Raw genomic sequence first — 16,762 nt, 5'->3', positions numbered from 1 at the left:
ATGCCGCTTGATAGAAGACTTCAGCCCGATAATGGACCTCTTCAGCGCCCGCTTGGATCAAGACTTCAGCCCGATGATGGACCTCTTCAGCGCCCGCTTGGATCAAGACTTCAGCCGGATGATGGACCTCTTCAGCCCGATGATGGACTTCTTCAGCCCCTGCTTGGGTTTGGATGAAGACTTCGGAGGCTCCTCTGGACGGATCGGTGATACCCGGCGTGGTGAAGATAAGGTAGGGAGATCTTCAGGGGCTTAGTGTTACGTTTATTTAAGGGGGGTTTGGGTTAGATTAGGGGTATGTGGGTGGTGGGTTGTAATGTTGGGGGGGTATTGTATGTTTTTTTTTACAGGCAAAAGAGCTGAATTCTTTGGGACATGCCCCGCAAAAGGCCCTTTTAAGGGCTGGTAAGGTAAAACAGCTTTTCTATTTGTATTTTAGAATAGGGTAGGGCATTTTTTTATTTTGGGGGGCTTTGTTATTTTATTAGGGGGCTTAGAGTAGGTGTAATTAGCTTAAAATTGTTGTAATCTTTTTCTAATGTTTGTAAATTATTTTTTTATTTTTTGTAACTTAGTTCTTTTTTTATTTTTTGTACTTTAGTTAGTTTATTTAATTGTATTTATTTGTAGGTATTTTATTTAATTAATTTATTGATAGTGTAGTGTAAGGTTTAATTGTAACTTAGGTTAGGATTTATTTTACAGGTAATTTTGTAATTATTTTAACTAGGTAGCTATTAAATAGTTCTTAACTATTTAATAGCTATTGTACCTGGTTAAAATAAATACAAAGTTGCCTGTTAAATAAATATTAATCCTAAAATAGCTACAATATAATTATAATTTATATTGTAGCTATATTAGGGTTTATTTTACATGTAAGTATTTAGCTTTAAATAGGAATAATTTATTTATTATGAGTTAATTTATTTCGTTAGATAAAAATTATATTTAACTTAGGGGGGTGTTAGTGTTAGGGTTAGACTTAGCTTTAGGGGTTAATAAATTTAATAGAGTAGCGGTGAGGTCCGGTCGGCAGATTAGGGGTTAATACTTGAAGTTAGGTGTTGGCGATGTTAGGGAGGGCAGATTAGGGGTTAATACTATTTATTATAGGGTTATTGAGGCGGGAGTGAGCCGGATTAGGGGTTAATAACTTTATTATAGTAGCGGTGAGGTCCGGTCGGCATATTAGGGGTTAATAAGTGTAGGTAGGTGGCAGCGATGTTGGGGGCGGCAGATTAGGGGTTAATAAATATAATATAGGGGTTGGCGGTGTTAGGGGCAGCAGATTAGGGGTACATAGGGATAACGTAGGTTGCGGCGGTGTGCGGTCGGCAGATTAGGGGTTAAAATTTTTTATTAGAGTGGCAGCGATGTGGGGGGACCTCGGTTTAGGGGTACATAGGTAGTTTATCGGTTTTAGTGTACTTTAGAGCACAATAGTTAAGAGCTTTATGAACCGGCGTTAGCCCAGAAAGCTCTTAACTCCTGGCTTTTTGCTGTGGCTGGAGTCTTGTCGTTAGATTTCTAACGCTCACTTCAGCCAAGACTCTAAATACCAGCGTTAGAAAGATCCCATTGAAAAGATAGGATACGCAAATGGCATAGGGGGATCTGCGGTATGGAAAAGTCGCGGCTGCAAAGTGAGCGTTAGACCCTTTCCTGACTGACTCTAAATACCAGCGGGCGGCCAAAACCAGCTTTAGGAGCCCCTAACGCTGGTTTAGACGGCTAACGCCAAACTCTAAATCTAGGCGTTAGAGATTATAATCTATATGATGTCTGGAGAGTCAATCACCCCAATGTAAGGGACTACACCTTTTAATCCCACCCCTCTAAAACATACAGCATGATTGACCACATTTTTTAATCAACCAAGCCAGTTTGTCACATACTCAATTCTTCCATATCCCGACAGCCTGGTCCCACCACTCTGCAGTTAGCTCCTGATTTTAATAGCCTAGTATTGCCATGGGCCCTTTCACCTGGAAGCTAGACTACTGCATCCTTAGCAATGCCACCTCTATAGAGAAAATCAACAAATCATTATCCAAATACTTCACTCTCAATATGCACTCAGTCCAAGAACAATTTACCTGCTGGGAGGCACATAAATGCACCATCAGGGGTGAATTTATTAAACTTTAAGTTAATATACAATGTATCGCTCAACAAACCTATGCAGAGTTAACATCCAAATAACCCAATTGGAATACAACAAAACTCTTATATGAACTAAACAACTTTTTTCTATGAGGGAAATATGGCAGGAAAGCTATTGGCTAGAACAAATAAAAAGAAAAATAGAAAATTTTATATACATGAACTTAAGACACTCAATAACTCAACTATACAGATCACCCCAGACATATTAAAACAATTGTATGATTATTATTCTCTCCTATATAACATACACCCAAAACCCCATATATCAGAAAACGATCCTAAGCTCTTAACATACATAAACTCTGGCAGCTTACCAACACTAACAGAAAGACAAGTAGAGGACCTGAGTTCCCCTATATCTCTGACAGAAATAACCACAGCTATCAAAAATCCCTGAACAAAAGAAAAAGCCCAGGCCCAGATAATCTATCAGCTAAATACTATCAAATGTTCACCCCTATTTTATTGCCGCACATGCTCCATGTTTTTAATCACACCTCAACCACAAATCCTTTCCCAACTTCTATGTTAGAAGCCCATGTTGCGGTTCTACCTAAGCCCGGTAGAGCCCCAGACACCCGTTCAAATTTCAGACTAATTTCATTGCTAAATGTTGATATTAAGGTCTATGCTAAAATTTTGACTACTCCCATTTGACTACAATTTTACCCTCCATTTTGCACACAAACCAATGAGTTTTTCCACCATGTAGAGAGGATATAGACAATACTATCAAAATATTGAATCTCATGGAGTATACCCAAACATTAAATATTCCCACCATATTCGCATACATGGATGCGGAAAATGCGTTTGATAGGCTCAATTGGAATTTTCTAAGACAAACAATTCTATAATTTGGCTTTTGCAATGACTTTATAGAAAAAAATATTTGTCCTATAGGATAACCCAAGTACCAGAATCAAACTAAATGACTTCCTTTTTTCCCATTTTACCATACACACATCAGGGGTGCCCACTTTCACCCCTACTGTTTGTACTTGCCATGAAGGTCTTAGCTGCTAGAATTCAATTAAAGGACCAAATACAAGGTATTCCTGTGAACTCTTTCACATAAAAATTACCCTTTATGCTGATGACATACTTTTTACCCTAATTAACCCACATCATTCTCTACTCCAGCTTATGGAGGAACTAAACCTCTATGGTAGATATTAAAATTTCAAAATTAATGTCTCTAAATCTTAATTTATAGCTAAACTATGGAACACTATAGAAAAATATTCAACAAGAACTCCACTCTGGGCAGGGCAAAACATTATCATGGATGGGTAAAATTAATGCCATTAAAATGTCTATTCTCCCTAAAATCCTATACCCTTTTCAAATGGGTCCAATTACAATACCCTATACGTGTCTTCACAAATTACACAATCAACTAAACACATATATATGGCAGAACAGAAGACCAAGAATAGCAAAAGCCACAATGTACAGAACCAGAGACAAAGGAGGACTAGAAACCCCCCAAAAATATTACAAATGGGCTGTCTCATTAGTCAGAATTATTAACTGGTGCAAAAACTCCCAACATAAGTAATGGTAGACAATCGATAGAAACAACATTGTCTTTTATCAATGCTTTATCGATGACCTGATCCTAATTTGGAAAGGTAGCATCAATGAGCTAGAGGATTTTATATATAGGATCAATAATAATGATCTAGGTTTAAAATTAACCTATGAAACTAACAGCAATATTATCAATTTCTTGGATTTGATACTTAGTGGGACACCAGACAGCAATATAAAAAACAATCTTTATAGGAAACCAGTATTGGGCAATTCCTTGCTTCATGCCAAGAATTTCAATCTGAGGCACATACCCTACGATATTGCGAAAGGGCAACTAATATGGCCAAAAAGAAATTGCTCTGATAATGGCGACTGTAATGTTCAGATGCAAGACATACCACTCTGAAACATAGGGCGTATTTGGAAAACAAGCTAATAGAGAAGTAATGTCTATGGATAGATCATCCTTGCTTATTGACAAAGATCATTGCCTATAGAACAATCACATATGGGATAACATTTGTAACAGACTACAGTGGTCAGTATGAAGATATCTGTAGAATAGTCAAATGACAATTCAATACGCTTGTTGCTGATGATAGATTGATACATTGTGTCCAAGGAGGAATCAGATGTTCCTACTATAGGAATAAGACCTTAGGTAATTACCTTTCCCCCTCTGTATTGAAAAAACAGTGACACAAGACAGTGCCTGGCTTACATGTAAAGTGTCATTCAGGTGTGGCAAATCCAGGTGCGGAGCTTGTGAATATTTTACTATTTCAGATAGATTTCAATCCACGGTGACTGGCAAATTATAACATTAATTTTTGCCTTAATTGCACCTCTGTTTATGTTATATACTGCATTACATGCACAAAATGTGGGAACCAATATGTGGGCCTCAAGACACTAGACATTAGGTCCAAAATCAGTGAACATCTATTGACAATCTTTAAAGGGAGGGTTAAAACTCTCCTTGTACAGCACTTCTCACTATGCCATGATAAAGATTTGACTTATTTCTCATGGCAACCCATTGATATGATACCTCGCCAAAAACGTGGTGGAGACAGGGACACTGTTTTGCATAAAAGAGAGATGCTATGGATTTTTAAGCTGAGACTAGGGTTTCTATTGGCACTAAATTCTGAATTTGACCTGATAAATTTTTGGGAATAATGCAGATAAATGTCACTATATTCATTCACAATTTGTATACTGTGTAGTAATAGTACTATCTTTTCTAGCATTGAGTCTTTTGATTTTGTGACAGCTACACACATATATACATATACATATTTTGTATCCACATTTGCATTTATATTTACATTTATTTTTACAATTGTATCCATGTTCCTCCTTTTCTCCCCCTCTCCCCTTTCTATCTCTGAGTTTATAACTCACTGTCACCATCATCATCTCTTGATCACATTCTTTGTCCTCGCATGGCACTATATAATTTAAATGTGCCTTTAAACTAGGAATTTTCTAGCTTAATAATGACTATGGTATTATTAACAATCGTCCATCTTTAATACTGCTTAGTTCAAGGTTTAACGAGGCATACTACTTTCATTCATATATCTATGAATCAGGTATATGTTTATTAAGGGGCATGCTCTGTGTATGTTTTTTTTAATTGTCTCTTTGTTTTTAGCCAATAAGATCATACTAATTTGTGTATAAATACTTCACCTTTGATGGGCTACCTACAGCTATGATGACAGCAGTTTGCCGAAATGCGTAAGCAAGCCAGCCAGAGGGTCTCTTACTGTGTGACAGTCCTGGTTTTATCCCTTGTTTGGAATAAAAGCTACATTTTTATACATCTGTGCTGTTGCTCTTTTATGGATTGTTTAGACTTGGAACATGCGAAGCAGGCTCGGCACAACTGTTGGCATCCTCATTCCCAAAGACAATTAGGTCCACATATGACTCTGATGGTTACAGAAATATTTAGACAATGGGACAAACATCTTTAAAAAATGTTGTCTATCTGTACAATACCATCCCCTCCAATATTCAATCAGTTATTCTGTGTCATAATGTATTGCATAACGGCAAAATAAAATCAATATCTCCAAGATTTCCATGATAGCTTTTGCCATTGGTTCAAGTATCAACACCTTGTACACTACCTAAGTGGACATACTAATAAACATAATCTATATAAACCTCTTACCCCCTTTGAGACCTTGTGCCACCTTGACTCTCCCTCACATACAAATTACTCTTAATCTACCATTCTAGGAATCTATCATCCTACACAATTACATTGGAAAAAAGTTGACACAATTAACACAAGCAATCATATTCCTGAATTCTAAACATCTTTAAATTTATCTAAGGTATTGGCATTTACTACATCCTTAGGTAATGCGTAAAATGTTGCTGAATTAAATTTCCTTTCCTCCAGCCTTAAATCATAACCTCTTGTCACAAACATTTTTCTTTGAATAAACAGAGCTTCCGTAATTTCTGTATATGGGCCGTGAATAAATGTATATAAATGAATCATGTCACCTCTCAAACACCTTTTTTTCAAATAACAAACCCAGTTTGGCTAGCCCCTACTCATAGCTTAAAATTGTAATTCCCCTTATAAGTTTCGTTGCCCTTCTCTGAACTTTTTCTTAGAATGCAATGTCTTTTTTGAGATTGGTCCCCAGAACTGCACTCCATATTCAAAATGAGGTCTTGTTATTTGAGAAAAAAGGTGTTCTTACCAAGGAATTATAAAGTGATAGATTTATGCAGTCCTCCCTTGCATTAATGCCTCTTTTAATCCATGCTAGTATCTTATTAGCCTTAGAAGCCACTGCCCGGCATTGTGCACCCATGTTTAGCATGCTATTTATTGCTACTCCCAATTCCTTTTCCTCCTCTCTTATGCTAAGTCTAGTCCCATTTAAATAATAGGTTGCCTGCTTATTTTTACTTCCAAAATGTAGAACATTAATTTTTCATGTGGCCCTGTAGAAAAAAAATAAACAAGTATATCACATCAACTGATTTCCCTTTATCTATATTTTTAGTTCCTTCCTCATAGAATCTAATTAGATTAGTTTGAAATAATCTATTATTCATAAAACTATGCTGCTTAGAACTCATAATCTTGTTTACATTAATATACCCATCAATATAATCACTTAAAATCCCTTCAAGTATCTTCCCCACTATTGATATCAGACTAACTGGTCTTTAGATTCCTGGATCAGTCCTGCTTTCCTTTTAAAAAATGGCACCACTTCATCTTTATGCCAGTCATGGGGTACTATGCCTGAGGATAATGAGTATAGAAAAAGAGTAGAGGTGTGTCTTTAACAGTGCTAAATTCCCATAAAATCCTATGGTATATTCCATCTGGGCCTGGAGTTTGTTTCAAAATATCTTCTTTTGGTTCCTCTCTTGTATATACTGAAGAAAAGAACTGGTTTATTACCCCAGCATTCTCCCTGTCACTGGTAATCATGCTACCTCCACACATATTAATGTAAGTTTATGCCATTTATGAACTTAAAAATCCTTTTAGGGTTTGCAATTAATCTTTCACTTTCAAACACCTAGATTACGAGTTATCCGCGCTATAGGGAAATTAACGAACGCAACAAAAGTAGCGCAGCCATTACAAGTTTTCAAACAGCCGGCTTGTGCGTGCGATATGGCTGCGTTGAGCTCCATACCGCACACAATCCAAGCGCTGTTTTGACATGCTCGTGCACGCTTTCCTCATAGACATACTAGGGAGAGCGGGTAAGAAAAAAGTCTAACACCTGCGATTGTGGAAATAAAAGCTCCGTAACACAGCCCCATTGATGTCTATGGGTGAAAAAAAATAAAGTTTAAACCTAACACCCTAACATAAACCCCACGTCTAAACACCTCAAATCTGCCCCCCACTGACATCGCTGCCACCTACATAATGTTATTAACCCCTAATCTGCCATCCCGATATTGCTGCCACCTAAATAAAGCTATTAAGCCGTAATCTGCTGCTCCCAATATCACCACCACTATACTAAAATTATTAACCCCTATTCCCCTGCACCCCAACATTTCCCACACTATAATAAATCTATTATCCCCTATTCTGCCGCTCCCTGACATCGCTGACCAAAAAATAAGCAATCAACCCCTAAACCTCTGGCCTCCCACATCACTATTAACCCCTAAACCGCCAGCACTCCACATTGCAACAATCTAAATTAAACTATATTAACCCCTAAACCTAAACCCTAACCCTAACCGTAACCGTAAACCTAACCCTAAACCTAACACCCCCTAACTTTATCATAACTAAAATAGAGCTAAATTAAACTTACAATTATTAACTAAATAATTCCTATTTAAAACTAAATACTTACCTGTGAAATAAAACCTAAACTAGCTAAAATATAACTAATAGTTATATTGTAGCTAGCTTAGGTTTTATTTTTATTTCACAGGTAAGTTTGTATTTATTTTAACTAGGTAGACTAATTAGTAAATAGTTATTAACAATTTACTAACTACCTAGTTAAAATAAATACCTGTGACATAAAACCTAAGCTGCCTTACACTAAAACCTAACATTACAAAAAATAAAAAAACTACCATTACAAAAAATAACAAACACTAAAATACTAAAAATAAAAAAATACCATTACAAAAAATAACAAACGAAATGATCTAAAACAATAAAAATGATTCCTATTCTAATACTACAAAATAAAAAACCTAATCTAGAGTAAACTACCAATAGCCCCTCAAAACAGCCAATAGGATGAAAGCTTCTGAAATTCTATTGGCTGTTCATGGAAGTCCCATGGAAAAAAAACCCTCATTTTTACGAGTGCGGGACTGACGTTGCGTTACTGACTAAAAGGCTTGCGGTACAGCTATACTGACAAGACTTGTAATGGCTGCTGTTTTAACGCTGAAATTACCATTTTTTCAGCATTAAAACACAAATGCAAAACTTGTAATCTAGGTGAAATTTGGTTAACTTGAGGCTCGTTTCCACTGAGCCGTAAATTAGGTTAGAAATGGTTTAGTACCCCACCCTTCTACCAGTTACTGGTAATCATGCTATTTTCATACATTGTAATGTAAGTACATTTTCATTATTAGATTTTTTTGCCATTTATGTACTTAAAAATCCTTTTAGGGTTTTCAATTAATCTTTCACTTTCAAATTTGGCTAACTTGGACCTCATTTTCATTGAGCCATAAATTAGGTTTGTGCGTGCTCGCAAACCGTTAAATAAGCTGTCGGAAGCAATATCATTTACCGACTGCTTCCAACAGCCCATTATAACTCATTTTCGGCAACCGGGCTCTGGCTGCTGAAAATATTAACGTGTCCTATAGAAAGTATCAGAAGCTGCTAATCTTTAAATAATACCAGGTTTCCAATGCCCATACAAACCGCTAATACACTGTCGGAGGCTGCTGATACAGTAAAAAAATTACACCCAGCTCAACTAGGTGTAAAATAGAAAAAAGTTGCTCTTTGAGACCTTTTTTCCCATTAAAATCTAACCCAACATGTAAAAAACCCATCTATCCGCCACCCCCCACATCACAATTTATAATAATTCTATTAAACCCTCATCCGCCATGCCCCCCACAATGCAATCTAGCTATTTAAACTATTAACCCCTAATCCGACATACCCCACAATGCAAATAACTAATCACTAAGCCCCCTAAGCTAACACCTCCTAAATGAATCCCTTTACATAAATTAAAATAATAAATCCTAAATTACAATTAAAATAAAAAACCTAACATTATTTAAGTTAAACCTAAAATTACATTGCAATACTTAAAACTAAAATTAAAAAAAAATAAAAAAAGTCTACAATTACAGAAAAAAATAAACCGAATTATAAAAAAAAATTAAACCTAATCTAATACCCCTATAACAATAAAAAGCCCCCCAAAATAAAAACACCCCCTAATCTATTCAAAACTACCAATATTCCTTAAAAGGGCCTTTTGTAGGGCACTGCCCTAAGTTAAACAGCTCTTTTACATGAAAAAAGTTCCCCCCCAAAAAAGCCTAAATCTAACCCCCAGATAGGTACTCATGGTTCCTGAAGTCTGACGGTGAAGTCTTCTTCCAAGCGGTGACATATTCTTCCATTGCGGCAACCTCTTCTATCTTCATCCAGGACCGCGGAACTGAAGACAGGTGACCGCAGAGTCATGGAGCGTGGAGGATCCTCTTCATATGATCACCGTCGTATACTGAATATTGAATGCAAGTTACGCGTTTAAATATGGTGAACCTTGCATTCTAATTGGCTGATTTGATTCTTCAAATTCAAATGAGCCAATAGGATTTCAGTAGCTCTCATCCTATTGGCTCATTTGAATTTGAAGAATCAAATCAGCCAATAGGAATGAAAGGTACTGTATGCCATATTTAAACGTGTAGCTTGCATTCAATATTCAGTGTACTGCAGGTATCGTACAAAGAGGATCCTCCAAGCATCATGGCTCCACGGTCATCGGTCTTCAATTCCTTGGTCAATAGTTAATAGTTTAAATAGCTAGATTGCGTTGTGGGAGCATGGCAGATTAGGGGTTAACAGTTTAAATAGATACTTTGTGATATGGGGGCATGGCGGATTACGGGTTAATAGTTGAAATAGATATTTTGCGATATGGGGCATGGGGGTTTAGGGGTTAATAGTTTAAATAGATACTTGCAATATGGGGGTTGGCGGATTAGGGATTAATGCATTTATTAGTTATTACGGAGGGGGGTTTCCAGTTGAGAGGTAGATATTGCGCATGCGTTAGTTGTTTGATTTTAACAGTGAGCGAAGGGGAACATATACGCGCCGCACTTGTATACGACGCCGTATATGCGATTAAGTGTAGTGTAAGGTCGGGTTACCATAGTAACCTATTAATGTTTTAGAAATCTGGCATCGGGGGAAATTGTTAACACAATGCTAACTTACAATAACACGAAAAGAGCGACTGCTCGCAAAGCGGAAACTTTTTCAATGGAAAGCTGGTACTAAAATGGAGCCGTAATTTACTTTTACCTGCTGGCCGCTTCGGTAGTTTACGGCTCCATTTTTACCGGCTCAATGGAAGCGAGCTCTTGTTTGCTTTTTTGCATGCTGTGTTACAGTCCTTATATATTTGGAATGTTGAGTCTTGTCTCTTTTCTTTGAATAATTTAAATGCTCTATGTTTTTTCCTAATTTCTCCTAATACTTTTTTATTTAGCCACATTGTCTAAGATTTATTTATTTTGCTTTTAGAACCATGTGGTATGTGTTGATATACATAATTATTAAATAATGTTTTAAATATTATCCATTTATCCTCTGTATTTTTATTAGAGAATAATTTGTCCTAATTTATGTTATGTAGCAATCTCCTTAAATTATTGAATTTTCCTTTCTTAAAATTAAAAATCTTAGTTGAACCATTATAACACTGCTTATGGAAAGTGATTTCAAATGTGAACTTGTTATGATCACTGTTACCCCAATTTTTTTTAACTTCTTTGTTTGATATTATGGGGCATATTTAACAATATGCGAGTGGACATGATATGAATTAGTGTATCATGTCTGCTGCACATCGATAAATGCTGACAGCATACTCTGTCGTCCTTTATATTGCACCAGCAGTTCTTGTGAACTGCTTGTGCAATACTGCCTCCTGCTACAGTACAGAAAGAGTTAAGTTAAAAACAAAATAAAAAAATACTTTGGTTTTTGGGGCCAAACTGGGTACTGGCAGACAGCTGCCAGTACCCAAGATGGCGGTAATTAGGTAGGGGAGAGGGTTAGAGAGCTGGAGGGGGGGATCAGGGAGGTTGGGGCTAAGGCAGGGGTCCATCACAGCTAAAATATTTTTTTATTTTTTTTTATTTTTTAAAAACTCTTTTATTTAGTACTGGCAGACTTTCTGCCAGTACTTAAGATGGCGGTAACAATTGTGGGGTGGGGGAGGGAAGAGAGCTGTTTGGGAGGAATCAGGGGGTGGGATGTGTCAGGTGGGAGGCTGATCTCTAAAATTAACCCTGCAAGTTCCCTACAAGCTCCCTAATTTAACCCCTTCACTGCTGGGCATAATTCACGTGTGGTGCACAGGAGCATTTAGCGGCCTTCTAATTACCAAAAAGGAACGCCAAAGCCATATGTCTGCTATTTCTGAACAAAGGGGATCCCAGAGAAGCTTTTACAACAATTTCTGCCATAATAGCACAAGCTGTTTGTAAATTATTTCAGTGAGAAACCTAAAATTGTGAAAATGTAAAGTTTTTTTTTTTATTTGCTCGCATTTGGCGGTGAAATGGTGGCATAAAATATACCAAAATGGGCCAAGATCAATACTTGGGGTTGTCTACTACACTACACTAAAGTTAAAATTAACCCTACAAGCTCCCTACAAGCTCCCTAATTAACCCCTTCACTCCTGGGCATAAAACACGTGTGGAAAAAGGGGATCCCAGAGAAGCATTTACAACCATTTGTGCCATAATTGCAGAAGCTGTTTGTAAATAATTTCATAATTTCAGTGGGAAACCTAAAGTTTGTGACAAAATTTGTGAAAAAGTGAACTTTTTTTTATTTTATTGCATTTGGCGGTGAAATGGTGGCATGAAATATACCAAAATGGGCCTAGATCAATACTTTGGGTTGTCTTCTAAAAAATATAAAAAAAAAATATATACATGTCAAGAAATATTCAGGTATTCCTGACAGATATCAGGGTTCCAATGTAACTAGCGCTAAGTGGTTTGGAAATAGCAAAGTGCTACTTGTATTTATTGCCCCATAAATTGCAAAAAAAGCAAAGAATGTGTAAACATTGGGTATTTCTAAACTCAGGACAAAATTTAGAAACTTTAGAAACTATTTAGCATGGGTGTTTTTTGGTGATTGTAGATGTGCAACAGATTTTGGGGGTCAAAGTTAGAAAAAGTGTGTTTTTTTTCCATTTTTTCCTCATATTTTATCTTTTTTTTTTTTTTTTTTTTTTTTATGGCGAGAAAAACGGTATATAATATGTGTGGGTAGAGTAAATGAGTAAATATGTGTGGGTAGAGTAAATGAGTAAGAGGAAAATTACAGCTAAACACAAACACTGCAAAAATGTAAAAATAGCCATTGTCATTAAGGGTAAGAAAATTGAAAAATGGTCCGGTCATTAAGGGGTTAATATACATGCAAATTCATCCACCGCTTTTTTTCTCCTGTCCCTTCTAAATAAAGTATAACCCTCTAAGTTAACTGTCCAGCCATGTGAATCATCCCACCAGGTTTCAGTTATACTAATAATACCATAGTTCTCTGCTGCAACTAAAAGCTCCAGCTCCACCTTTTTACCCATCATGCTTCTTGCATTTGCTGTCATACATTTAATTTTCAGTTGCTTTATGCTGCTACTTGTGTGCTTTCCTCCATGTGGCTTATCTGTCTGTTCTATTATGTTTGGACAGACCCCCCCCCATTTCCTAGTTTAAAAGATTCTTTACCAGCTACCATCCTCTCCCCAAAACACCTGCACCCATGTCATTAAGGTGCCATTCATCCTTACTGTACAAATTGTACCCAAATAAAAATTCAGCCCAGGGCTCTAAAATGTCAAAACCCTCATTTTTACACCATGGAATTAACGGACCTTAGCTCCTTCTGCCTTACTGTGTTAGCTTATGGCACTGTTAATATCTACAAAAATATTTACTTGGAGTTCCTTGTTTAAGTTTGCTACCTAACTCCCTGAAGTAATTTTTAGGACACTTAATCTCCCGCTGAGTCCTTCATTTGTGCCAATATGCACCATGACTGCAGGATCAGACCCCAGATCCCTCTATTGATGTGTCAATATGCTCCACAATATGCCTAACACAAAACCCTGGACGACATCAAATTGTTGTTTTTAAGGGATCTGACCCTGTATCAAATGTCTTTGCAAAACCCAAGCTTATCACATCAACTGATTTCCCTTTATCTATATTTTTACTTCCTTCCTCATAGAATCTAATTAGATTAGTTTGAAATGATCTATCATTCATAAAACTGTGCTGATTAGAACTCATAATCTTGTTTACATTAATATACTCATCAATATAATCCCTTCAAATCCCTTAAAGTATCTTCCCCATGATTGATATCAGACTAACTGGTCTTTAGATTCCTGGATCAGCCCTGCTTCCCTTTTTACCCTGGGGTACTATGCCTGAGGATAATGAGTATTGAAAAATTAAGAATAGAGGTTTTCATTCTTAGATTTTTTTGCCATTTATGTACATAAAAATCCATTTAGGATTTGCAATTAATCTTTCACTTTCAATTTTGGCTAATTTGGAGCTCGTTTCCACTGAGGAGTAAATTAGGTTTGCGTGCGCTCGCAAACCGTTAAATAAGCTGTCGGAAGCAATATTGTTCACTGACTGCTTCCAACGGCCCGTTATAACTCATTTTCAGCAACTGGACTCCAGCTGCCAAAAACATTATCGTGTATCAGAAGCCGCTAATCTTTAAATAATATGAGGTTTCCAATGCCTGCACAACTACATGTAAAATAGAAAAAAGGTGCTTTTTGAGAGCTTTTTCCCATTGAAATCTAACCCAGCACGTCAAAACCATCATCATCTCTTGATCACATTCTTTGTCCAAGCATGTTCTATATAATTTATATGTGCCTTTAAACTAGGAATTTTCTAGCTTAATAATGACTATGGTATTATTAACAATCGTCCATCTTTAATACTGCTTTGTTCAAGGTTTAACGCAGCACACTACTTTCATTCATATATCTATGGATCAGGTATATGTTTATTAAGGGGCATGCTCTGTGTATGTTGTTTTTAATTGGTTCTTTGTTTTAAGCCAATAACATTGTCTATGACTATAAAAGGCCTTAATGGCAGTAGGTGATCAATGGAGTGGATCATTCTCTTTACAGGTCATGTCTGTGATAGGTTTGACCAAGGAAGAAAAGTTTTCAATAAACTTTCTATAGTAATTGGCGAACCCCAAAAAACGTTAAATAGACCGAAGACCAACTGGGCGAGGCCACTGCAGAACTGCAGATAACTTATCAGGATTCATGGAGAACCCTGCAACAGAGATAACATAACCTAGGAACGTTACTTGAGTCTGATGGAACTCACATTTCTCAAGTTTACAAAACAGGCCGTTCTCACGTGGTCTCTGAAGAACTTGTGTAACATCAGAACGATGAGCCTCAAGTGTCAGTGAGTGTATGAGGATGTCGTCTAAGTATACCACAACACACTGTTGCAACATATCTCGTAGGATATCATTAATAAATTCCTGGAAAACAGCAGGAGCATTACATAGGCCAAAGGGCATTACAAGATACTCATAATGCCCGCTGGTGTTAAATGCTGTTTTCCATTTGTGGCCCTTCTTGATCCTAACAAGATTGTACGCTCCTCTCAAATCAAGTTTAGTAAAGACCGTAGCTCCCTTGAGGCGGTCAAAGTGTTCTGTAATGAGCGGAATAGGGTAAGCATTCTTAATGGTAAGACGATTAAGACCCCTATAATCGATAAATGGTCTTAACTCGCCACTCTTTTTCTGCACAGAGAAGAAGCCAGCCCCTGCAGGAGAGCAGGATTTGCGGATGATTCCCTGTGACAGAGCATCGGCAACATACTCCTCCATAGCACAATTCTCTGCAACAGACAGAGGGTAAACCCAGCCCGAGGAGGAATGGCTCCGGATTGCAGGTCTATGGCGCAATCATAAGACCGGTGAGGAGACAATGTACCGGCATACACCTTGTAAAAAACGTCTAGGAACTCTCGGTACTCCTCTGGCAATTGAGATACCAAAGACGTGCTCAAGACTTTAACTGGTTTCCAAAGGCAAGTGGAAATACATTGAAGAGACCACGACAAAATTTCGGACCTGCACCAGTCAAGACTGGGATTGTGCTTTTGTAGCCAGGGATAACCCAGAATAACCAGAAAATGCAGAGAGTATATCACCTGGAACTGGAGGGTTTCAAAATAGAAAGCCCCAACAGCCAAGGATAACAGAGCAATTTCGTGAGTAACGAGTGTGGGCTGAAGGGGCCTCAATAGCAAGCAGAATGGACTGAGGCAAAACTGGAATGGAGTTCTTTGATAAAAAAGCAGTGTCAATGAAATAGCCCGCAGCACCGGAGTCAACAAGAGCCTGGGTGACTATGGAGGAGTCCACCCAGGAAAGGACAACCGTGACCAAAGGTTTCTCCTTTAGCGGTTCCGGGGACGAGGATAAACCACCCAAGGTCTGCCCCCGTCAGGACCTTAGGTGTGAGCGTTTCCTGGCCGTGTAGGACAAGACTTCAAAGGTGGCCCTGTAACCCACAATAGAGGCAGAGCCCCTCCCTCCTCCTAAAGGCCCTCTCTACTACGGAGAGATGCATGAATACCAACTGCATCTGCTCAGCAGTACCTGGTGACTCAGGACCAGGAGGCATGGGAGGAGAGGGAGGCATGGGTGGGAACGAACACATAGGGGACAACAGAACAGGAGGCTTCCGCAAGCTCTCCTTGAAACATGGCCTCTCACTTAGTCTGATGTCAATTAGGATAAAAAAAGACACCAATGCCTCAAGATCTTCTGGTAAATCTCTGGCAGCAACTTCATCGCATCAGAGAGCCCATGAAAGAAGGCGGCAACAGGGGCTTCATTGTTCCAACCTACCTCTGCGGAAAGTGTACGGAACTCAATTGCATACTGAGCAACAGATCTTGTACCTTGCTGAATAGACATGAGTCGTTTAGCAGCAGAGGAGGAGCAAGCCAGAACATCAAATACCCTTCGAAAGGAGGCCACAAATTCAGGGTAATTTGAAATCACAGGTTTATTAGTCTCCCACAAGGGATTAGCCCAAACAAGAGCTGTGTCAGAGAGTAACGAGATGAGAAAACCCACCTTAGCTCTGTCAGAGGGAAATGCCTGAGGTAACATCTCAAAGTAAATGCCCACCCAGTTCAAAACCCTCTGCACTGATTAGGATCGCCTCCATATCACTGAGGTAGAGGTGCACAACCGGACATGCTCCTGGTAGGACTAGGTGCA

Source organism: Bombina bombina, chromosome 5 (assembly GCF_027579735.1).
Source record: "Bombina bombina isolate aBomBom1 chromosome 5, aBomBom1.pri, whole genome shotgun sequence".
NCBI classification, from domain to species: domain Eukaryota; kingdom Metazoa; phylum Chordata; class Amphibia; order Anura; family Bombinatoridae; genus Bombina; species Bombina bombina.
Note: the sequence above shows the minus strand (reverse complement) of the source record.